Raw genomic sequence first — 26,337 nt, 5'->3', positions numbered from 1 at the left:
TGAGTGAGAATACAAAACCTAAAAAAGTAATTGTTCTATCTACCTTGACTTAAATGAGTTTGTTCGGTCCACATGGGGATAAGGATTTTAAATTTTTAATCTTTTACTGTGCCTCCCTATCCAATAGTTTATTCTAAAATCCTTTTCATACAATAATACTCATACTCCCATTTAATTACAATAGATAGTCAAATAGAGGAAGTTATTCAGTTACGTTAACCCTTCTGTCACAATAAAGGTTGCCTATGGTATTTTCTCAATCACTAACATATCTTCACAAGCTTCTTTTCTCACTCACACACGAAATATGCCAATCTACACATAATTGGTATTATTAATCAATTGATCCTATTGACCAAAAATACTTAATTACTACTATAAACCACCTCTAACAATTTATTCACTTCCACTTATACAATTTAGGACTGTCACCACTTAGTTGTCACTTTCCATCTCTTCTCACAATCCCATCTCACCTATATTCCATTTTCACCCCTATTTCCCTTTTGATTTAGGGCTGAATCAAGCTTATAACTTCAAAGCTCTATCATTCAATTCCAAACTAGTTATAAAGCTATAATTTAACTTATAAAATTTTTTTTATTACTATAAGGTAAGAAACTAACCCTTAAAATTTTCTCAATTCAATTTCTCTATAACTCACGTAAGAGAAATTATAGTAGAATTGGAGGTAAGGGCTATATGAAGCTTAACGGATAAGCTACTAGTTAGAATTGCCTTCTAATGCTTCAAAATCCTTTGCCATATCAGACCCCTGCTTCGTCTCTTCCCCCCTTCACATTTTTCTCTCTTTTCCTTTCCTAAACCAAGAGCTAATTCATGACTTATTAATCAACTTTTTGGTCCATGACTCATGGCGTAGGCAGCATTAATCACGACACGTAGCATAGTGAGGAAAATCCTCACTGTGCTCACACGCTTCATTTTGAGACGCGGTTCTTCCACTCATATCTATTCATTTAACATCCCAATGACTCAAATTATCAAATAACCATCTAAACTTCTAACCATTTAATAATTACCAATTCACCCCTAATTAATAGCAAATCACAGGATTAGAAAATTAGGATGTTACAAAATATGACTGTTAGCTCCTCTTTTTTCCTTTTTCACCAAATGTCCAGATGTCATTATCTAATGTCCACCTTATCATTGCCAATCTGTCCACTTTGTCTTCCCTTCCATCTATTCTAATATAAAACCTAAAAAAAAAATTACTCTTGCTCAAAATTGAAGAACCCAAAAATCTCATATTCATCTTCTCTCCCTCTTCTATGATTATGTTCTCTCTTTAAAATCTCCATGGTTTCTCTCCAGCATATGTGACCAATCTTTTTCCTCTCATTCAAGCTCACGAGCATGAAGAAAGCCCAATCATGCACAAAATCATTATTTGAAGGATTGAGGGTTCAATTTCTATTTTTGGTTTGTAGGTTTAAGGGTTTGACTAAAGTATATTGGGATCTTGGTTTAAAAGTTTGTTTCCTTATTTCTTGTTTAACTGAAACTCTAAACTCTTTTTTTTTTACTACTTGTGATTTCATGTTTTAGTGTCATGTTTTGTTTGGATAAAGTATTGAATCCATTGAAGATTGATGAAAAGGTTGAGAAAACATGAACATAATCGAGAGTAGAATGGATAAGTACGTCATCACGTCATGTCATGCTAGAAGGAGGGGGCTTTACAGGAATAGCCGAGTGCAATTTATTAGTCTATTCATCTGATTAATCAATGAGACTTAATAGGAAGGTGAAGGGTTGGCAATTTCTCATTTAATTCCTAGAGAAAATTTTTCATAGGGTTTTTGAGATTGATAAACTCACTCTATTCCTTCTCTTTCCTCAAAAACCAACTTGTGTGTTTGTTTCATGGATTAGCTAGATCTCACTTCATGTTAGTTTTAAGTCAATATTTCATTAAAAAATTAATTATTTTGATTTGTGTCAAGGGTTTATTCTTCTAAATCATTCCAATTTGGACTGGGTTTTAATGATTTAGGTTTTATTTATTTATTTTGATTTGTTTGATATGTTTTAATTTCTTTATTCTTGATTATGATTTCTAGTTAAGTATTCTTGTTTCTAGCTTTAATTTATTTGTTTTTGGGTTTTGAAGATGATGCTATTTAAGATCTTTAATGGTAGAAGATCTTGAATTCTTCTAGTTTGAAACTTTGATGATACCATTAGATGATGTATTGACCTTCAATGATGTGAAAAAGAAAAGTTCTTTTTTAAAAAAATTTGACTCAGTTTGCCACTTGTCATGACGTGGCATGATAGGTGACATAAAAGGTCATGAAATTTGGTCCATGTTAACATTTAACAAGTTAAATTTAATCTAAGTTAATAGCAAGGGTAAAAATGATCTAGTTTTGAGGGTTTAAGGGGAAGAATAGACTAAAGTTGAGTTTAGAACATTGGGTGTCCCTAAAGAAATAGTTTAAGGACAAAAATGAGCATCATCCCTTATTTTATTGATTTGCTAAAATGAGTTAACTAGTAGTCCTTCAAATATTATTAAAGCCTAGTTATGTTATGAGTCATATATTTAATAGGCTTAACATGTAACATCCTAGAAACTTGAACCCAATTAACTGAGCTTAATTGTGGTAATTAAGTTTGTTGATGTGGTATGTGGCTGGAGGGCTTAATATATGAAATTGTTATGATTTTAGCCTTAAATTTAGGTCCAAAGTGAAGTCAAGCTACTCAAGCATCAAAAAGGTGTGAAAGCCTAAAGGAAAAGCCTCTATGCCACATACCGCAATGCGTACCACGTCCGCTGCTAGGATGGACAGGCCTCTTTGTGCCATGAATCATGGCGTGTGATGTGTGTGCCACGGTACAAGGCCAAAATTTTGCTTAAGACAGTCACAATCTATTTAAAAAATAAGAGGGAAGGAAAATGAGAAAATGAAAGGGGCAAGAATTCTTTCTATGGTTTGTTTTTTTGGAGGTTTAAAAGTATCTTGGAGCTAGATAGCACCTAAGGTAAGTTTTCTAAGCTCATTTTTTCCCTTTCTCTTTCATTTTCTCTAATTGGAAAGTTAGGGTTTGAATGAGAATAATGATTTTCAGTCTATAAGAGCTATGGGTCCTAATCTATTAGCTTAAATGGAAGTTAAAAGGAGTTGTTTAAGCTATTTAAACCCAACATTTATGGTGTTATAGGTTTTAGTGGGTGTGGGGTAATAAACACTTGAAAATCCACTAATAGTGAAGTGATTAAAGTAATATGACTCCATTAATAGTTATTTAGAAGTTCAATAAAGCTAATGGTAGTTAGAGGAAGTTAAAAAACCCTATAGGTACCTTTGTATTTGAGGGAATTGAATTTTGCGAGAGTTGAAGTATGACTTAAGTGTGGCAAATTTCCCTAAGAAATTTATTAATGATTATTGTTATGAATTCGTGTAGAGTATATGCACTTTAGGCACCATTTAAGTTTCGTGAAAGCTTTAGAAGTGGTAAATTAAGGGGTAAACCTTTAATCTCTCAAAGATTTGAGGTAACTAGAAGAATCTTTTTTTGTGCTTTTATATGTTAATTGATTTATTGAATTAAATATTAAAATTTAAGTGTGTAAAGTTATTGAAATGCAAGTGTGGTATAATTTATTTGTAAATCAAATATTATGAATTTGTGGTGTTCAATGGAATAAATTGTGTAAAGTACAATCATATAGTTGTAAAATTCAATTATATATGTGTAATATAGAGTTAATGAATTTGAAAATTTTAATCCATGAATGTTTGTATAGTGGAGTTCAATGTAATGTGTAGTTAAGGAATTCAATGAGATAAAGTAAAGTAAAGTTTAATGATTTGATTATGTGTGTTGATGAGATGTTTATGTATAAGTTGAGTGTAAGGATGATGTTATGCATGCTTGAACTTTTAGTAATTGTATGTCTTAAAATGTTGTAATATTATGTATCACATGATCATAAGAGATAGGAGTTTTCCTAGGAAGAGGAGTAGTAAGTTGAAATCCATAAGGTAAGCCTTTCATTAGAGCTCGATGGTTTGTGTAGATTGTATATATTAATGTCCCACTTGTTCGATAAGGGACTGCCTCACACTAGTTTAAGGAGGGACACGAACCTAGCTAATTTTTCACTTGTTCAATGAGGACGCTAGTCTAGGGAGAATGACAACCCCACGGTGTGCGAGATAGGGGAAAATATGAACCATAATTGAGATAGGAAACCTTAGCCAAGTAGCCCCTTATATGTGAATAGCCAGGATAGTCTTAGTTTATAGATGATCCCAATATGTTATAGCCTATAGTTTCATGTCAAAGGTATAATGAGGATATAAGGGAGTTGTGATCATGCATCTTATGATAAAAAAGGTATATGGTTGATTGTATTATAACCCTTATGAAAAACACAAGTAATTAAAAAACACAAGTGATTAGTGTTATAATTATGTGAAAATGAGATAATGCATTATCATTTTGTGATTATGTAATATTCTGAATTTTTAATCCTGCATTAATGACTAATTACTAGTTGAATTAGTGATTTAATGTGGGATTAAGGTTCTAGATAGTGAGAGGTTATATTAACTCCTTAGGATGTTATTTAAACAGATATAAGATGAAGAGTGGAGTCTTGAATTAAAGTGTGTGAGCACAGTAAGGATTGTCCTTACTATGCCACGCACTACGGAAGATGGTGGATGCATCACGGTGCATAGTGCAAAACTTTGATAAGTTAGAATGTGTCCAGCTCATGAAAAAGAAAGGGAGAACAAGAGGAAGTAGTTTTGGCGTGGAGGAGAGAAGGTGTTCTATTAGGGCAAGTGATTTTAGGAAGAAAAAGTGACATTTCTAACCTGTTACTTATCGAGTAAGTCTTGTACTACTTTAACCTTCGATTCTACCAATTTTTCTCTTAGTTTTAACTAGTGAGAAATTGAATTCGAAAGTTTTAAGGAGTTGATTTCTTACCTTATAGTAATAAAAGAGTTCTCTAGAACTAAAATAGTACTTTGTGACTAGTTTGAGTTGGAATGATAAAGTTTTGAATCTAAAGGCATGATTTGCCTCAATTTAGAGTAGTGAGAGAAATTTGGCTAGGTGAAGGTTAAAGCTTGTAGTGAGGGATAATCAGTGGTGATACGTGTAATCATGAATTGTGGAATTGATAGCAATTAGGTGCTTAATTATGATAATTGGTACTTTTGTCAATAGTAAGATTGACTTTTGTTTTTCAAGTTTGTGTAGATTCTAGTGTGTGACAAGTAGATAAGTGAAAAGAGATTTGAGTAAGGAAATTACACAGGTAAACTTTTCTATCGGATAGAAGGATTAAGGTAACCATATAGTTTGTTATATTTGTTAAGTATTATAACTATGTAGAAGTAATTATATCACTATGGTTTTATTGATTTCTATGCATGATTTGATGTTGAAAATGGTTTTAGTATGAACATTGATTTGACAAATAAAATATGAAAGATTATTGATTTCAATTGATATACATATGTTATGATATTATATGTGATGGAAATGTGAAGAAAAGTAGTGAAAATTGTGAAAAGAGCTTGATCATAAGGGGTGGAAGTTCACCTAGGATATGTGGGGATATGTGTGTGTGGAGAAATGAGTGAAAAATCAATATGGCCAAGCTGACACTATAGGACATCTGATGCAACATTATATGGGCTGGTACCATGGTTAATCCAATACATCATACTATGGGACTGTTACCATGGGACATCCAAGTAGTCTAGCAACTCCTTAGTGCGGATTAAGGTGCAGTTAAGAGTCAATGATGCTTTTATCAAAAATTTGTGAAGAGGGAAATCATAGTCCATAGATGGGTTAAATTACCTTTGGCCATGTATTTTTACCACTAAAATTATGTTTGAATCAGTAAGTGGTTGATCCAAGGGAGCCTATGGTTTTGTGTTGGGGAGCAATGAAAGTTCGGTGGCTAGATGATCATGCTAGTGTGTATTTGTGTGGAGTTCCTTTGAAAAGATAAAATTTCTTCATACCTTGCCTTATATTTGATATTAATTTAGTTTTGTTACTTTAGCATGTTTATTTGTGATAATAGACAGTAAATGAACTATATTGGTTACTGAGATTTTTATCCCACTCATGGTTATTCATATTTTTCAAATTCTAGCACGAGTGGGTCAAAGGGAAAGGACAAAGGCTGAGTTAACATCTCTCGTTTAAGCCTTTGTAAGAATTGGTCTAATGACTCTATAACTTGTTAGTTATAAATATGTATAAGCTACCTTAGGAATCAAAACATGTGCATAGTTTGTTGAATGTTATTTTTGTTAGTTCTGAGCTTCCTAGCCTTTTGTATATGTGTGCATATGAAATGATTGAATGGACTAGTGGAGGAAAGTATGTATGTGTGAATATGGGATGTTGAAAGTGTATGTGGAAATTATTGGTCTTGTATAAGATTGAGAAATGAAAATGTGATTTTGGCCCAAAAGTGTAAAATGGGCAGTTTACAGCTCAAATATGTATATATGTGTTATATTATGCATGTGTATGGTCAATCAGGTGTGTATTGTCTATTTAGAAGTGGTCAAGGGCTAAAAAGTGGCTAATAATGTTTGGTTTCGAAATAAGACACTTGATTGGCAAAATTTTGGCATAAAATGGTCAAAATGCACTTGGGTGTCCATTTTTAATAGAAATATTGAATTGAAATAAAACTAATGTCATTAGTTAGATTTCAAAATAAGCATCTCATAGGTGCTTGAGCCATTTCGATTGGACATCGGATGTGGGAACGGTGCACATCTAAAGTTCGCATTAAAAATTTACATTTTGACAACAAAATCATATGTGCATACCACGGCGCATGTATCCGCATGCCATAGTGCACGACACAGAGCGAGCAACTATGATAGCAATTTCATAATTCATACTCAGTTGCATGTATCACAACCAATTATCCCTCAGTACAAGCTTTAACCTTTGCTTAGCCAAATTTCTCTCACTACTCTCTCTTTAAATTAGGTCAAATTGTGCCTACAACTTTAAAGCTTTATCATTCTGACTCAAATTAATCACAAAGTATTAATTTAGTTCCAAAGAACCTTTCTATTACTATAGAGTAAGAAATCAACTCCTTAAAACTTTTGAATTCAATTTCTGACTAGTTCAAAACTAAGAGAAAATAGGGCAGAATCAGAAGTTAAGGTAGTACAAGACTTATTGGATAAATAATAGGTCAGAAATATCACTTTTGCTCTTACTAACTAAAGCCCTAGCTCAACCCCCTTCTCTTTTCCATGCCAGACCCTTTTCCTCCTTATTTCCTTTACGATTTTCACGAGAAGCCCTAGCACAACCCCCTTATCCTTTCTATGCCAGACCCTTTTCTTCCTTATTTCCTTTCTAATTTTCACGAGCTGCCATGACCTCACTTATTAAAATTCTGGACCATGCACCGCAGTGCATCCACCCTATGCCATAGCGCGTGGCACAGTGAGGGAAATCCTCAGTATGCTCGCATACTCTGCTTCAAGATTCCACTTTTCTAGTCCTATCTATTCATATAACCTCCCAATTGAGTCAAAATAATACTTCACTATCCAAAACCCTAATCTCACATTAAATTACTAATGCAGTCCGTAATCAGTCATTAATGCAAGATTAGAAATTTGGGATGTTATAGTTCTCCCCTCCTTTTAAGAATTTTATCCCTAAAATTGAAATAACTCAACATATACATATACACATACCTAAGAGGACAATTGAGGGTATTGCTGCCTCATTTTATCTCTTATCTCCTAGGTCGCATCACTAGGAGTCATACCCTTCCAAAATACCTTCACTAATTGAATAGTCTTGTTTCTTAATTGCTTATCCTTCACATCCACTACTCATTTTGGTTTTGTTTGGTAGGTCATATTCTCTTACAACTCTACTTTTTCAAGCTCAATCACATTAGAAGAATCCAGTTGGTACTTTTTAAGTTGAGAGACGTGAAATACGTCATTAATTCCAAATAACTGTAGTCGTAAGGTAATCTAATAGGAAACTGACCTGATTGTCTCTAAAATTTTGAGCAGACCCATAAATTTAGGAGTCAATTCTTGGCTCTAATTGACATCTCAATTCTCATTATTGGCATAACTTTTAGAAAAACATGACAGCCTACCAGAAACTCTAATGGTCTTCTTCTTCAATTGGCATAACTCTTCTACCTGCTTTGAGCTGTCAATAGCTTTTGCCTTATCAACTCAATTTTTTGAGTGGTTTGGTCTACAATGTTAGGTCCTAATATGCTTTTTTACTTATTTCAGTCAAACACAATGGTAATCCACACTTTCTTCCATATAGAGCTTCGTACAGTGCCATTTAAATATTGCAATTGTAACTGTTATTGTATGCAAACTCGGCCAATGGCAAGTAATTATCCCAGCTACCACACATCTCTAGCACACAAGATTGCAGCATATCCTCTAAAGTCTAAATAGTTCGCTCAGTCTTCCTATTGTTCTGAAAATGGTAAGCAGTACTAAACTTTAAGGTAGTACCCATGGCTCTTTACAATGCTCCCCAGAACCTGGATGTGAATTTTAGATCTCGATCAAAGACTATATCTTTAAGTACTCTATGCAAGTGCACAACCTCATAGATATAGATCTCTACCAACTTCTCTAGAGAGATCCTGATGGCTAAGAACTGAGTTGATTTCCTTAACCAATCAAGAATGACCTAGATAGCATCGTGCCCTGACTAAGTTCTTAGTAATTTAAAGATGAAATATATGGAAATGCTGTCCCATTTCCACCTCGGTATTTCTAATGGCTATAATGTCCCAACCGGCCTTTAATGCTCGATCTTCACTTTCTAACAAATCAAGTACTGTGCTACAAATTCAGTCACCTCCCTGTTCATCCCTGGCCACTACCAGTAATGCTTCATATCTTAGTACATTTTCATAGCTCTCGGGGTGAATAATATACTTATTGTAGCATGCTTCATTCAAAATCACCTTTCTCAGGTCTACATTATCAAGTACATAGATTCTATCCCGATAAACCATGAATCCATCATCATTAAAGTTGAAATCCTTAGATAGATTCGACTCAACCACCTCTTAAAACCTAAGAAGATACTCATCTTCTAGCTATGCCATTTTCAACTCTTTTTACAAATCACTACTGATCACAATAGGATAGGTACCAACTAAGGCTTTTAATGGTGCATCTTATTGAGAATTGATGAAAGACTCCATTAGATTGTGCTCTTAAACCATCAAACTAGTATGTGTAGAGTCTTCCTACTCAACACATCAGCTAACACATTAGCTTGCCCCAAATGGTATTTCAACTCAAAGTTAAAATCCTTAAGTAATTCCATCCACCTTTTCTGCCTCATATTAAATCCCTTTTACTCTATCAAATACTTCAAGATCTTGTGGTCACTAAACACTGAACACAAATCATGACGCCAAATATTTAGTGTAAAAACAACTATTGCATGTTCCAGATCATGAGCTGGATAATTCTCTTTATGTGGCTTCAACTGTCTTAATGCATAGGCTACTACTCGTCCATCTAGCATCAAAACACAACCTAAACCTCTTGGAGAAGCATCCGTGCACACTCATATAGTAATCTTAGGTTCGAGATTATTAACACAAGTGTGGTCGTCAACTTCTCTTTCAACTTCTAAAATGCAGTCTTACACCTATCAACCCAAACAAAAGGTTAATCTTTACGAGTCAATTTTGTTAGTGAAGAAGCAATCTGAGAGAAACCGTAGATAAACCTTTAGTAATATCCAGCTAATCTCAAAAAACTTTGAATCTCCATAACTGAGCTAGGTTACTCTCATTTCAATACAACATCAACTTTATATGGATTAATAGAAATCCCATTTGCTGACACCATATGGCCCAGAAATCTAACTTCCCTCAGCTAAAACTCATACTTACTAAGCTTGGCATATAATTTATTTTCTTTCAAAATTTGAAGGACAATCCTGAGATGCTTGGCATGTTGTTCCTTGTCTTCCAAATAAACTAGAATGTATTGATGAAAACCACAACAAACTAATCTAAATATGGTCTAAAAATACAATTCATGTAATCCATGAATATTGCAAGTGCATTAATTAAACCAAATGGCATGACAAGGAATTCATAATTCCTATAATGCATATGAAATGTTGTCTTGGGTACATCTTTCTCAGAGACTCTCAACTAATCATACCTTGACCTCAAGTCAATCTTGAAAAAAATTGAGGTTCTAGCCAGCTAATCCAATAAGTCATCAATCCTTAATAAAGGATACTTATTCTTCATCGTTACTTTGTTTAATTGTTGGTAGTCGATGTATATACTTAAGCTGCCATCTTTCATCCTTACAAACAACACCAGTAATCCTTAGGGTGATATGCTTAGCCTGATGAAACCCTTGTCAAACAAATTTTCAATCTGCTTCTTTAACTCATTCAACCCTAAGCATGACATCTGATATGGGTGATAGGGAATTAATCACTTATCCTTAAAATTAAACTAAAACTAACCCTAATACAATATAGGGCTAACCCTAGGTCATATCCCAAGGAATGGTCTTAACTCTAATTGAAAGTTATCTAGTGAAATAAATCAACCAAAGTTTGTAGGAATTTAGTTACCTAGCTAATTATCTAAACCAATTACCTAATGTGCAAGTAATTTAAATGCTAGTGATAGTGAGTGAAATTAACTTCCCTTTCCATAATAATAGAATCCTAGAGATTAGTTGATTTTGGACTCATTATCTTCTGATGATTAGGCTAAATTTAGCTTCCCTTTCCTTTTGACTAAAGCTGTCATGACTTAAGAAAATTATCTTAAGCCAATTAACCTAATTAGCTAACTTTCTTAGGTCTTAGATTAAAGTCCCTATTTCAATTAACTAATTGGTGAAGAAATTAGCCAAGTGATTCACTCAAAATCTCCTGTCAATAGCCACGGTCAAAACAACAATGTGAGTAACCACAAGATTATGTCAAGCTACTCAACAACATAAGCATTAACACCACAAGATTATGCAATATTAACACAAGTAATTCACTAATTGAAAAACACAAGATTATGTGCCAAACAAAGAATGGAAAAATTTAGTCATGGCTATCCAAGGAAGAAATTAAATGAAACAATCCTCTCTCTTTACATTACCATCAAATTCAAATTAGAATTTACAAGCTAAGATAATTAAACCTTAGATTAAGGAATCTAACCATCTAGTGAAAAGAGAAGAGAATAGGAAACAAAAGAACTTAGCCAATTTGAAGCTCAAGACTCATCCTCCATCTTTATCTCTCTAGGATTCCATAAAGAAACTTAGCCAATCTTCATCTTCAAGAACCCTAGTGATTGCTTGTAAAGGTTCAAACTCCATAGCTCTTGAATGATAGAAATGAACTTCAATCCTTGTGAAAATGGAAGGGATGGAATGAAAATAAAGAGAGGAGAAGAATGGTATGAGTTTTGTGGAGGTTTGGTGGCTGAAAATGGAGGTTAGGGTGATGGAAAATGAAGAACAATAGAGAGAAAATGAAGAATACTATGAACGAGAGAAAATATGGAAGATGAATGAGATAAGTGTTGGATCCAATTTTTAGAGCTGAATAGACATGTTCCTAAGTGTTTCCCATTAGATGAAGCTTAATTTTAAAAAAGGGAAAAGAAATTAAAATGAAAATGGGAGCCTTATCACACTTGCAAGGTGGCAACCTTCGATTGGTTGGTAAATGATTCTAATGTGTGTGTAATTTCTCATGTGTCATCCACATTTTCAAGTTGATTTAATCCCTAAATAAAGCCTAATTCATGTGAAAACCATCAACTTTGACCCCAAGGAGTGTTGACCTCAATTGCCCAATTTATGTACAAGTCACATGCTACCTATGTCACATAAATCACATAATTCAATTAAATAGCATGTGATATAATAAAATCTAATTAATGTCTAGAATTAAATTCATAATTAGAAGAGAGAATTAATTAAAATAACTATGTTTTAGGCTACACAAAATTATGTAAAAATTTTCACACAAAGGCGAATCGAAAACTAGGTCAAACTAAGATACTTAAGAAAGTGTTGATTTTTATATTTAATTACTCCCAAACTAAAATAAATTTTAAAAATATAATTTCACCACTCATCAACTGGACATAAAATGCACATTTTTAATTTTTCTTGTACATTTTCTCAAAATTTCATTTTTTTTGGACCAAAATGCCCCTATTGTACTGAACTTAGAAACTTAAGCAAAATTTTAAATCTAATGCAATGTGTGCACTTGAAGGTGATAAATCATTAATAAAAGGGTCCTAATTGACAAATAAAAGTGGATAATAAATGTGTTCTATCAACGGGGCTTTAGAAATTGGTTTTATTCTAGGAACCAAATGTATCAAAACGTCAACTTCTCTTTCCGGAGGTAATCTAGACATGTCTTCTGAAAATACCTTAGGATATTTGCTTACTAGTCTAATCTTCTTAATACCCCCATTATACACACTACTTGCTGTACAAATTACCATATAGGCATAACACCCTTGCTCAATCAACTTCTCAACTTGCACAACTAACAAAAATCTAGGCTGCTCAACAGAACTAGTTCCTACCATCAATACTAGCAAAGACACTAGCTTCCTGGTATAGTCTAGCATGACGTTCTTAGCTACTAGCCAATCTATGCCAACTATCACATCAATCCCTTTCATAGGAATGCAAATCAAACCGATCACAGATACCCGATCCTTAAATACAATTTCTACTTTTTGGCATGATCTGTTAGTAATACTGAGGACCCTAACGTTATCATCACTTTAATCAACACAGGTAACTCTTTTAATTCTAATTATAGTCTATCCAACATTCTTCTGAGATAAAAGAATGTGTAGCTCCAAAGTCAAACAATGCATCTATTCTATTACCATAAATAGAAATTATACCTTTAATCAGGTTTGGAGATGCTCTAGCCTCTTCTTATGTCACAGCAAATACTTATTCTAGAATAGTCGACTGCTACTTTATCATCTCAAATTCACCCTCGAGACAATACTTGGCGATATGGCCTTGCTTCCCATACTTAAAACAGTACCAACATCTTCCTGCATGAAATATTTCATAAATATTGCACTAAGGTGACCTTCTAATGCTAAAAATAGGAGCGGGCATGTTCAAGGCTTAGCTTGAAGGTTGTGGAGGCCTAATTCTGACCCTAGTACTCCTTTATACTGAACCTATCTGAACTAACAGGTCAAGAACCTCTAACAAAGCTCCTCTTCCTAGAAACTCCAGAACTGCTCGAGTTATATATGGGCTTCTTTGAAACACCGCCTAATGGACCCAGGGAAGGAGTAAATCTTCCCATACCATCTCTCTTCTTCTCAACCTCTACTTCCCTACCTCTTCTAGTAGCCATTCTTAACTTATGACATATATCTTCATAAGTAGCAATGTCAAACTAAGTAATTTGTTACTGGTACTTTAGACACATCTTTTCTAGGAATTGCTTTGGCTTCTACTTCATGTCATTGTGATGCCGCAAATATGTGGAATAGGCTGATAAGTTATTGAACCTCTTAATGAACTCTTATTCATCTATGTCCCCTTGTCTGAACAAGTAGAACTCTTCCTCTTTCTCGGTATGAAAAGGATGCTGGGAAGTAGTAATTAAAGAATACCTCACACTACTAGATGTTCTCATTCAATCCCTCCATCTCTTAGCTGCTCTGACTAGCTAGACTATGGCTAAAGTCACTTTCTGTTCTGATGTGTAAGTCACTATATTGAATGCTGTCTCAAGGTGCTCGATCTACTACTCAGTTTCTCTCTTTTTCATATTGCCGTCAAATGTAGGTAGATTGAACATCACATAAGTCTTCCAAGCTCAGTCAATAGACAGATCAATAGCATTTCCCACAGTTTGCCTACTACTTAAAGCTTAAGGTGGTTCAAGTCTACTGTGAGCTTCCTCTTGCACTAGTCTCCCTTGACCTTCTCTCTCCTCTAATTGATTTCTACCCCTTAACAAGACATCATAATGTCTCACTATTTGTCTGATGTTAATCATCATATCTCTCAACTCTTCAAACAAGATATATCTTCTATTGACTTGTTGAGGCACATCTGATTGAACCTCCGACACAGGTTCATGCTCTATCAGACACCTTGATACTCAATCGTTATGTAAAGCTTGTGTACCCCTTTTTTCATTTCCTCCCCTCCTAAGGATTAAGGGAAAAGAAAGATAAGCAAAAAGGAAGGAATAGGTATACTGAATAATATATAAATTGCCAAGGTCTAGGATGAATGCAACAAACAAGGTCGGTGACTAGATCTTAAAACTTGAGAAATTGATACCAACTATCTATAATGCCCTCATTAACATTGCCATACGCTCCACTATAATATTCCTAATCAATTTAAAATTATTTAGTTTGAATACTTTAGGATCCTAAGAAAAGATTTTTAAAAATTATTTTATAAATAACTCAAATTATACACACAGTGCAAGCAATAGGTATAAGTGTATCAAAGACCAGGACAACATATGCACAACAATCAAATTAAGTCAAAATTGGGACTATGTATCGTGGCTCGTGCCATATGCATTACAACATGTGGCATAGTGACCACAGCATAACTCTCTATACTGTGCATCACGGCATATGGATTCATGCGCTACAGTGCACATACCAGATTCTGCTATCATTTTGCAAATTTCTAGTGCAAACTTCATATGTGCACCATTTCCACCTCCGATGTCCGATTAGAGTAGTTCAACCACCTACACGAAGCTTGTTTTATGTAACTAATGACACTGGTTTTGTTTAAATTTGATATCCCATTCAAAAGTTGGACATCAAAGTGTATTTTGACCATTTTAAGTCAAAATTTGTCACTCAAGCATCTTAATTCAAAACCAAATGTCATTAGCCACCTTTTGGGCCTTAACCATGTCCAGATGGACAATATACACCTGATTGACCATTTATATGCATAATATAACACATATACACATATTTGGCCTGTAAACCACCTATATCAAACTTGTGGGCAAAATCACATTTTTCATTCTTAATGTCATACAAAGCCAAATTATTACTACATACACTTCAAGCATCCCATATTCACACATATATACATTCATCCACTAGCCCACTTAATCATTTCACCATTCATACATATACAACTTAAAATCACTAAACCACAACATTTACCACATTATGCACATGTTTGAATCTTAAGGCAATTTATACACATTCATAACTAACAATTTATAGATACATTACACCAATTCTTACAAAAGGCTATAACTCAGCCTATGTCCTTTCCCTTTGAACTACTAATGTCAGAACCTAAAAAAATATAAATAACCATGGGTGAAATAAAAATCTCTATAACCAATATAGTTCGTTAAATGTCTATTATCACAAATAACCATACTAAAGTAACAAAACTAGGGTAATATTAGATATATATCAAAGTATGAAGAAATTTCATCCTTTCAAAGTATTTCTATATAAATACATACTAGCATGATCATCTAACTACCGAACCTCCAATGCTCCCTGACATAAAACCATAAGCTCTACTAGATCAACCACTTATCGACTCGAGCATACTTTCAGTGGTAGAAATAATCTAACCCACTTACGGACTATGGTTTTTCTCTTTACACACTTATGATAGAGGCATCGTTGACTCCCAACTGTACCTTAACGGGCACTAGGGAGTTGCCAAACTACTCGATTGTCTCATGGTAACAATCTTATAGTATGCAGTACCAGATTACCTATAGTAACAGCTCGTATAATGTTGCACCAAATGTCCTATTGTGCCAGCCTAACTATATGGATTTTTCATTCACTTCTCTATGCACATACATCCCCACATATCCTGGCTGAACTCCCACCCTTTGTGATCATGCTCTTTTTTACAATTTTCACTACTTTCTTTCACATTTCCATAACATGAACTTTTATACATAATATATATCAACCAAAATTGATAACCTTTTAAATGTCATTTCACAAATCAATGTTCAAGCTAAAACCATTTACAATATTAAATCATGCATAAAACTCGTAAAACAACAAATTTACTATTTCATATTTACTTCTATATAGTTATAATAGTTAATAAACATAATAAACTATATAGTTACCTCAACCATTTTGTTTACTAGAAAGGGTTACTTGTGTTCCAAGACCTTATTCACGCTCCTCTTCATAATTCGCTTGTCACACGCTATAATCTACACAAGTTAGGCACCTAGAGTCAATTTTATTATTGATTAAAAAGTGCCAATTATTGCAATTAAGCACCTAATGGCTACCAATTCCATAATTCACACTCAGTTGTGTGTATCACAATCAATTATCCCTCATTACAAGCTTTACCCTTCTCCTAACCAAATTTCTCTCACTACTCTATGTAGATTAGGTTGAATTGTGCCTACAGCTTTGAAGCTTTATCATTCCAACTCAAACTAGTCATAAAGTACAAGTTTAGTTCCAGAGAACCTTTCCATTACTACAATGTAAGAAATCAACTCCTTGAAACTTTCAAATTTAATTTCTCACTAGTTTAAAACTACGGGAAAATAAGGTAGAATCAAGGTTCAGGCAATATAAGACTTTTCCAATAAGTAACAAGTCGAAAACGTTGCTCTTGCTCCTAATAAACAATACCCTAGCACAACCCCTTTTTCTTCTCCACACCAGACTCTCTTCCTCCTTATTTCCTTTCTAATTTTCACAAGCTGCCATAACCTCACTTATCAAAATTCTGGCCCATGCACCACAGCACATCTACCCTACGTCACGGTGCATGGCATAATAAGAAAAATCCTTACTATGCTCACATGCTTTATTTCAGGTTTCCACTCTTCCACTCTTATCTGTACATATAACCTCCTAATGAGTCAAAATAATACTTCACTATCCAACACCCTAATTCTACATTAAATCACTAATCTAGTTCATAATAAGTCATTAATGTAGGATTATAAATTTAGGATGTTACATAAAAGCATGTGCATTGCGTCCGCAAGTATACCCTAAACTAAGGTAGGGGGTTACGGCCCTACTTTGTGCAAGGCTAGGAAGTCTTAAAGGTCTTGAGTATAGAGCTTGCTTTACTAGAAAAGACCTAGGAGAATAATCCATGAGTGTACCCTAAACTATGATAGGGTTCATGATCCTACTTTATTTAAGGCTAAGAAGTCTTAACAGTCCAAGCATTGAGGATGCTTTACTAGGTGGGACTGAAGAAACCACCCATAATAATAATTCCCAAGCTGAGATAGTAGTTTGGTAGGCCCTATTTTATGTAAGACTTGAAGTCTTTATTCAAATATAGAGCTTGATCCGTGATAGGAAATTAGTCGCTTATCCTCAAAATTACACTAAAGCTAACCCTAATGCAATATAGGGCCAACCCTAGGTCATCTCCCAAGGAATGGTTTTAAGTCTAATTGAAAGTTATCTAATGAAATAAATCAACCAAAGTTTGTAGGAATTTAGTTATCTAGCTAATTATCTAAACTAATTACCTAATATGCAAGTAATTAAAATGCTAGTGAAAGTGAGTGAAATGAACTTCCCTTTTTACAATAATGGAACCCTAGAGATTAGTTGATTTTGGACTCATTATCTTCTCATGATTAGGCTAAGTTTAGCTTCCCTTTCCTCTTGACTAAAGCTGTCATGACTTAAGAAAATTATCCTAAGCCAATTAACCTAATTAGCTAACCTCCCTAGGTCTTAGATTAAAGTCCCTAGTTCAATTAACCAATTGGTGAAGACATTAGCCAAGTGATTCATTCAAAATCCTCTCTCAACAGCCATGGTCAAACACATAAATTGAGCAACCACAAGATTATGTCAAGCTACTCAACAACACAAGCATTAACACCACAAGATTATGTTAAGCTACTCAACAACACAAGCATTAACACCACAAGATTATGCAATATTAACACAAGAAATTCACTAATTGAAAAACACAAGATTATGTACCAAACAAAGAGTGGCAAAATTCAGTCATGGCTGTCCAAGGAAGAAATTAAATGAAACAATCCTCTCTCTTTACATCAACATCAAATTCAAATTAGAATTTATAAGCTAAGATGATTAGACCCTAGATTAAGGAATCTAACCATCTAGTAAAAAGAGAAGAGGATAGGAAACAAAAGAACTTAGCCAATTTGAAGCTCAAGACTCATCCTCCATCTTCATCTCTCTAGGATTCCACAAAGAAACTTAGCCAATCTTCATCTTCAAGAACCCTAGTGATTGCTTGTGAAGACCAAACTCCATAGCTCTTGAATAATGGAAATGAGCTTCAATCCTTGTGAAAATGGAAGGGATGGAACGAAAATGAAGAGAGGAGAAGAATGGTATGAGTTTTGTGGAGGTTTGGTGGCTGAAAATGGAGGTTAGGGTGCTGGAAAATGAAGAACAAAAGAGAGAAAATGAAGAACATTATGAACAAGAGAGAGAGAATGTGGAAGATGAATGAGATATGTGTTGGATCCCATTTGGGACTTAAAATGGCGTGCTCCTTGGTGTCTCCCATCAGCTGAAGCTTAATTAAAATAAGGAAAAAGAAATTAAAATGTAAATGGGAGCCTTGTCACACTTGCAAGGTGGCAACTTCCTATTGGTTTGTAGATGATTCCAATGTGTGCCTAATTTCCCATGTGTCATCCACATCATTTTAGCTGATCTAATCCCTCAAAATAATCACAATTCACGTGCAAACCATCAGCCATTGTCCTCAAGGAGTGTTGACCTCAATTGCCCAATTGATGCACAAGTCACATGCCACCTATGTCACATCACATAATTCAATTAAATAGCATATGATATAATAAAATCTAATTCATGTCTATAATTAAATTCATAATTAGAAGGGAGAATTTATTAAATTAACCAAGTTTCAGGCTGCACAAAATTATATAAAAATTTTCACACAAAGGCAAACCAAAAACTAGGACAAACTAAGACACTTAAGAAAGTGTTGACTTTTTTATTTAATTACTCCCAAACTAAAATGAATTTTAAAAATATAATTTCACCATTCATCAACTGGACATAAAATGCACTTTGTCAATTTTTCTTGTACATTTTCTCAAAAGTTCATTTTTTGGACCAAAATGCCCCTAGTGCACTGATCTTAGAAACTTAGGCAAAGTTCCAAATCTAATGCAATGTGTGCACTTGAAGGTGATAAATCATTAATAAAATGGTCCTAATTGACAAATAAAAGTGGGTAACAAATGTGTTCTATCAATCCGCTAGGAAGAATTGGGATTGCATGAGCATAGCTAAAATGAGAATGATAATGAGTGCATGTATATTTATAGTATTTTGAAATAATGTTACTTTAACTCTTGTTTATGATTTTACTTACTAATCGTATATTAGGTTATATTTGAGTTATTGGGACATACATCTTACTCCGTTACCTTTGTATATAGGTAAAGATAGCATAAGAAGGCTGGCAAAGAGTAGCCTCTATTGATAGTGGTATGACTACTTTTGTACATAATGAATGTATAAATATGTTATTAGAGATTTAAGTTACAACTAGGATGCATATGTGTATATAAATATGAATATGTGACTATGTTGTGAGAACTTGTATGCTTGTATTGCATCTTGCTAAGGATGTCACATTGTTAGATACGTGGGTAGGCCTAGATGCTAATCAAACAATTATGTTTTACATTGTATAACTTGTCCCACTATTTTGTATGTCAAATTGATGTGAAATTATGCATTTGTGAGAAAACTTGACTAAATGGTGAGGTTTGGCCCCGTTTGTATGAGTCAAGTGTATTTGTGACTTCCAATCATATGGTGAGGCTTGACCTATATGTACTAGTTGAATGGTTAAAAGTGGAACAAGTATATATGTGTATGTGGTTATATGTTTGTGCCTCAGATAAGTCTATAATTGTGTAATGTGGCATCGAGAGGTCAAATGAGTATTTAACATGACGTGTGTGACGTGATGTGTCAATAAGGTGTATTAGTCCTATTGGACTTGGTTCAAGGCTTAAAGTGGTCTAATGAGACAACAAATAAAAATTGAACATTTAAGGTGCTATTTTTGAAAGAAAAACTAACTTTTTACACCTCAAGTATCCAATTTTGGATAGGACAATTTGATTGTGTCTAAATTTATCCTATTAGATAGAATATGTTAAAAGCTTTGTGTGGGTGCTTGAATCACTGTAATCGGATATTGAATGTGAAATTGGCACGTCACAAAAGTTCACCTAGCGAACTATCATTTGACAACAAAATAGGCTATAGTGCATGGCACAAATAGAAGAGCCCCTAGCTCCGTACCACATGCTGCAACATATAGTGGTGTGAACCATAATACATGGCCCCTTTTTAAAAAAAAATACTTGTGCTTCTTTAATCATGAAATTATATTGACACGTTTGTTAGCCCTCTTATTTGAACATACTTTTTATGAACATTAATTGGATATAAGAGTTACTTTTTCTAGCATCAAACTTCTATAGTTTTCTTCAAGTATTTGAATCTTAGGAATTGACAATATAGATCTTCTCCCTTTATCGGTATTCACACATACACTTTCCAACACAAACGGTGTGCTAGCGATCTTTGTATATAAGGTATTTTTATAGCTCTTAGAGTTTTTTCATTAAAAGACTCTCACTCAAGAAACCCATCCCCTATCTATCTTATATAAATTAAGGTTTTTGTCTTATGTTATAAGCCCATGAAAAATTAATTAAATTTATCTCATAAATTTAATCTATAATATCATATCTAATTCAAATTTATCTCATAAATTTAAATTATAGAATTGATATGATATCTTCTTATATCATGGTCATCAGTAAATTAAATTTATCATATAAAACTAAATTTAAAACTAACATAATATAACATAATATCATATCATATCACACACACACACACACATTCAAATATATATTAGATAAATATTTAAATGCATATATATATATCTATATAAAATTTGTTCACCGTAGATAAAGCATTATATGCATTAAATCTAAACATATTTTAAATTTATTAAACTTGGACATTATAACTTAAGTTAGGTTGTTCTTGTGTGTGACTTTATAGGGCCATATGAAGTTGGTAGTAGGCCAATAACGCTACTAGCTAACAAGTCATAAGTGGCCTCTAACAAGACACTGCGACTACCCAATTTTTATCAGGATCGATGATCTAATGTAACATATCATATAACCATATCACATCCCCATTTTGTCTTGATATTTTGATTAAGTATGAGACATGAAATTGTCATTCTCTTTACCTAACCATTACTTTCTCGATCTCTAAGTAGACTGACTATAGCAATGTAAAACCCTTTTCTATTATAGTATGGTCATACATTTTCTCAGTCTTACTCATAAAAGGGCCCAATAATATCTTTCAATTAATGTATGTAAGGGACAAATTTCAACTTGACTACTCATATTTCTTTACATGAATATCATTGAATTCAAGCATGGCCTTTATGATCACTGTAATGCCCTCAATGACATCACCATACAATCCTTTACGCAATCTACTAATTAAAATAAAACCACTTTGAAAATATTGGATCCTATATAAAAATTTTATAAATTCTCATAGAAATCATTTACCCTATTTAAAATAATGCACAATAGAATCATTTGGTATAAACACATCAAGGAGTAACTCAAAACCTCTTAATTTACACAAAAAGTGGGCAATGCACCACGGCTCATGCCACAGTGCTGTGGAATATGGTACAGAGACCCTAGTATCACTCTTTGTGTCATATGTTGTAGCATGTTGCCCTTCGTTGTCACATGTGCTGTGGTGCATGTATCAGAATCTGCTGTTAAATTTTAGATTCTGATATAAACTTTGAAAGTTCACGTGTTTGCATCTGATGTCCAATTGGGGTGATTTAAGCACCCACATGAAGCTTGTTTCAAAATCTAACCCATGATACTAGTTTTATTAAAATTTGATATCCTGTTTGAAAATTGAACACCCAAGTGCATTTGACCATTTTAAATCAAAATTTGTCACTTGAGCATCACTAATCGAAACCAAAAGTCATTGGCCACTTTTAGGGACTTGACCACATCTAATTAGATAATATAAACCTAATGGACCAATTATATATGTAATATGACACAACATACAGACAATTGGCCTAAAAAATGCCTATAACACACTTTTTAGGCAAAAATCACATTTCTTCATATTCATTTCCATACAAGGCCAAATTCCTCAATACAAGCACAGACTTATTCATGAACATATCTACTAGCCCCCAACATAGCCCCTAACATCATTTGCACTACATACATACATACATATACATATAATGGGCTAGGATATCATAATTCTATTCACATTTACAACCAAACATGCATACATGCAATAAAACCATTCATATGGCAACTTATATATGAATTTACAACTAATAATATACATATTCATTACCACAATTCTTACAAAAGGCTTTTGTGAGGGATATTAACTCAGCTTGTGTCTTTCCCCTTCACACCACTGCTATCAGAATAAAAAATGTAAATAACCACAGGTGAGATCAAAATCTCAGTAACCAATAGAGTTCATTTAATGTCTATTACAATAGATAACTATGTTAAAGTAACAAAACTAAGGTAATAACAATTATATATCAAAGTATATAGGAATTTCCTCGTTTTAAAAGATTTCCATGTAAATACCACTCTAGTATGATTATCTAGCCACCGAACCTCTAATGCTCCCTGACATGAAACTATAGGCTTTACTGGATCAATCACTCATTGACTTGAGCACACTTTTAGTGGTAGAAATACCTAGCCAAAGGTAATCTCCTACCTATGGAATATGGTTTTCCTCATCACACACTTGTGATAGAGTCATTGTTGACTCCTAACTGCATACTAATAGGTATTAGAGAGTTGCCAAACTGCCTGGATGTCTGATAGTAATAGTCCCAATCTGTGCTATACTAAATTACCCATGGTATTAGCTCGTATAATGCTACATCGGATGTTTGATGGTGCTAGCCCGACCATATGGATGTTTCACTCACATCCCTATAAATCCTGGGTGAACTCCTACTCCTTATGATCATGCTTTTTACACATTTATCTCAATTACACAAATTCATGCTATATACATATATATCAAATAAAGTCAAAAATTATTAAACTTTCCTTTCACAATCTATTTCATGCTAAAATCATTTACAATGCAAATCATGCATAAAAACTACAAAACCAAAACTCCAAAATTATACTATTTCTTCTACACAGTTATAATAGTTAATAAATATAATAAACTATATGGTTACCTCAACCCTTTATTCAATAGAAAGGGTTACCCATGTTTCACAACCTTTTTCAAACTTCTTTTCACTTTTTACATGTCACATGCTAGAATCTACACAAATTTAGGACCCCACCCAAAATCAATTTCACCATTAACAAAAAGAGCCAATTATCATAATTAAACATCTAATCACTACTATTCCTCTTATTCGTGCCCATTTCCATGCTCTATTCCCAATTACCTCTTAATTTTAGCACTAACCACACCCATTATCAAAATTCCCATTACTTTTTCTCCAGCTTAGGTCAAATTGTGCCTATAGCTTTAAGCTTTTATCGTTTTGAATCAAACAAGTTACAAAGTACTAGTTTAGTCTTAAAGGACCCTTTTATTACTATAAGGTAAGCAATCATCTCCTTAAAACTTTCAAATTCAATTTCTCAATAGTTTTAAACAAAGAGAAAACAAGGTAGAATCAAAGGTTAAGGCATAAGTAGTATAGACTACCCAATAAGTAATAAGCCAGAAACATCATCCTTGCTCCTAATTTTGCTTGCCCTAGTAGAGGACCTTCTCTCTTTCATGCTTGACCCTCTTTTCTTTGCTTTTTCTTCTATTTTCCATGAGTAAACACATCCCATTTATCTAACTTATGCACTATACACCGTAATGTATAACATCCTGAATTTCTTAATCCTGAGGTTAGTGGTTAATCAAAGACAAAGGTGTAATTAGTGTGGGATTAAATATTAGATGATTAATTGATGGATTGATTCATTAGGATGTTGTATGAATAGGTACAGGTGGAGAGGAGTGTGTTTCAGGTTGAAGCAAGTGCGTGAGGTGAGAATAAATCTCATTGTGCCATATATTATGGCTTGTGATGCATGCACTATGGTGCATGGACTAGAAAATGACTTCTTATGTCATGAAATTTTAGAAATTTGAAAGAAGAAAAGAAACTAAAAACACATGAGAGAAGGAGGGGAGAGAAGGGCTGAAGAGCTAGGGCAAGCCATTTCAAGTCATTAGAAGGTACTTCTGATTGATAACTTAACAGTAAGCTATCTATAACTCTTACTTCCATTCCATAACAAATTTCTTTAAAAATGAGTTATAGGAAAATTGAATTGGTGGAATTTGAGGGGTTTGATTTTTTTTCAAAAGTATATAAAAAGGTTCTCAAAAGTTAAATTAGAACTTTGTAGCTAGTTTAAAGTTGAATGATAGAGCTTTGAACCTGTAGGCTCAATTTGGCCCTTAGAGGGGAGAAATTTTAGGGCAGAAATATGGTTTGAGTGAAAGCTGATACGTTGAGGTGATGTAAAGTAGTAATAGTAGTGTAGTAGTAGTGGACTTAGAATGGATAAATGAAATAGAGTTCACAAATGAATATAGCCCTAAATAGTAAATATGAGTTTTTGGTCAAAATAGACGAAATGACTAAAACGTGTGAATAGAGAAGGGAATCTTGAAATAAGCTATAGTGGTGGTTGAAATCCACGGGAACCTTTTTAGTGACAAAAGGGTTAAGGTAATCAAATAACTTTATTTGTTTAATTGTTTATTGTAACTATGTGGAGTTTTCTATGTAATGTATGAAAGTGTTTTGAAGCAAGCATGTTTTATAGCATTGTGTGATTGCTGCATGAAATAGCTTTTGATTTAATAAAATCATTAAAATTGGTGATTTTAAATATGTTAATATATATATATATATATGTTATGTATGAGAAAAATGTGTAAAGTGGCAATGAGAACCTTAACTGATTTGGAAAGCATGATCATAGGGGTAAAAATTCACCCATCTAAAGGTAGTTGGTCATATAGACCATATACATTTCTCCTTAGTGCCCATGGGGTGCGTTGTTTGAGAAAACCTCCTTAGTGCCTTATATGGTACAGTGTTAGAAAAGATGTCTTTAGTACCTATTAAGGTGCAATGTAGAGATTTGAGACTCTTAGTATCTATGTGACATGGTGTTGGAGTCAACGATGCCCCATTATATGTATTAGGGGAAACTAAGTTTGTAAGTGAGATAGAACATCTTTAGTCAAGTGATTCTACCCACTACAAGTGAGCTTAAGGCTAATGAGAGATGTATATTAGTTTAAGGTGGGCTTATGGTTTCATGTCAGGGTGATTTGAACATTTGGTCGATCGATCTTGCTATGAAATGTTATGTGAGGAAAGTAGTGAAAAGTAGGGATGGATATATGTAGTTTTGAATGAAAAGTGGAACTTGTGATATATGCCATGTTAATGAGATTTAAATGGTATATTATGCTTTACTTTCATATTGTTACATGTGATAGTCATGGGAGTGAGAGTTATTCTATTATTGAGATTTTTATCTCGCACTTATGGTTACATGTTTACAGGGCAAGGCAGTGATTAGGGCAAGAGAAGAGTCTGGACTGACTTAATTGCTGAAGCTATGTATACTCTAAGTTGTGTAATGAACTGAACTTAAAAACTGGTGTACATATGTGTAAATTAGTTTCCATATGTTTGCATGCATGACTTGAGTCATTATTTTATGGAATCTTAGCCTAATTGTATGTATATATGATGAAATGAAATTAAGGCTATGATTGAGTATGTCTGTGTTGAATTATAGTGAATGTTGATGAATCTTAAGCCCACATGAGAAATTATGATGAAAAAAAAGTAATTTAGGGCAAACATTGAGTAATATACATGTTATGAATGTAGATGTATCTATTTATATTGAGTAAAATCCAAGCAAGCCAAGTTATGCCAAGCGATAGAGAAATTTATGAAAGTTCGTGAATTGTGAAAATTGACCATTGAGGGGTCAAATTTTAATATGGTGTATAATTGTGATATAATATGGCAATCAGGTGTATTAGGTCCTCTTGGACTTCATTCAAGACCTTGTGTGGTCTGATGAGAGAAAGGATTAATTTAAGCACTTGGGTGTGTAACTTTTTTAAAAAGTGACTTGTTGCAC

Source organism: Prosopis cineraria, unplaced genomic scaffold (assembly GCF_029017545.1).
Source record: "Prosopis cineraria cultivar Desert tree isolate PC_DT_omini unplaced genomic scaffold, ASM2901754v1 PC12, whole genome shotgun sequence".
Lineage (NCBI taxonomy): Eukaryota > Viridiplantae > Streptophyta > Magnoliopsida > Fabales > Fabaceae > Prosopis > Prosopis cineraria.
This window is presented reverse-complemented; position numbering follows the sequence as displayed.